This window comes from Suncus etruscus, chromosome 16, assembly GCF_024139225.1.
Source record: "Suncus etruscus isolate mSunEtr1 chromosome 16, mSunEtr1.pri.cur, whole genome shotgun sequence".
NCBI classification, from domain to species: Eukaryota; Metazoa; Chordata; class Mammalia; order Eulipotyphla; family Soricidae; genus Suncus; species Suncus etruscus.
The window spans coordinates 77,411,900-77,413,037 of record NC_064863.1 but is presented as its reverse complement, the minus strand read 5'-3'; positions in this window follow the sequence as shown (position 1 = coordinate 77,413,037).

The window sequence follows — 1,138 nt, the reverse complement described above, 5'->3', positions numbered from 1 at the left end:
AATGTCTGCCATAGAGGCAGCCAGGGGAGAAGGGAAGAAGTTAGGGGTGAGGATCATAGGTGAAAATTCGTGGCGGGAAAAGTGCAGTGATGAAGGGTGTTGGACATTATATACTGAAACTCAGTCATGAACAATTTTGTAACTGTATCTCACAGGAGTTTGGAGGACATTTCTGTGACAGAACATGATTTCATGCTTTGTAATATTTTCTTCATCACTGACATATCCCTACTTCTATATATAATATATATGTATGTATATATGTTTATATAATATATATCATTAATGGTTTTGGTCACACTCAGTGGTCCTCAGTGCTAACTTCTGGCTCTGCACTCAGAAATTATTTCTGGCAGTTGCCAGGGACCAGATTTGGTGCTGTGTAATGGACCTGGTTGGCCCTGTGCGAGGCAAAAGCCCTTGCTATACTATCTTGCTGTACTATTATTCCAGCCCATACTTTTTACAATATTATGGCACTTTAGAGGTTTACCTTCTTTCCTCCTATACATGGGCTGTCACTGCTTTTACCACCGAAGATTTAGTGTCATCACACTATCAGAAAGAACCCTCAGATTAAACTGGATGGGGATTAAAGCATAGAAGGGCACTTGAGTTGCAAGTGGTTGGTCTGGGGTCTAGTCCCAGCATCCCATATGGTCCCTGGAGCCTTTCTAGGAATAAGTGCTGAGTTGGGTGTGGTCCCAAAGCAATACAAAAGCAAAACCAGAACAAAATAAAACAAGATAAAAATCATGTCTTTGGAGACAAAAATGGAGATAAGAATAGGAAAGACAATTATTAGGCAGCTTCACATATAGATGGAGTATGGATTACTGAAGCAAATAAACTGACAAAAAAAAAAAAAACTAACTTCTAGACTTGAAGACTACAGTTGTTCCTGAGGAAAAGGGGTGAGGAATAAACAAAGGGGTTGATTTTGATTGTGGAAGGCTCTTGGGGGTGTGTGTGCTAATCCAGTAGTAGTGCTTTGGTGCGATTTCTGTGCTCAGGGATCACTCCTGGAGTGATCCATAGAGAACCATAGTTGTGCGAGGGATTGAACCGGGCTGGGCCGAGTGTCAGGCAAAATCCTTAACTCCTGTGCTATCTCTTTGACTCTATTATTTTCCCCCCT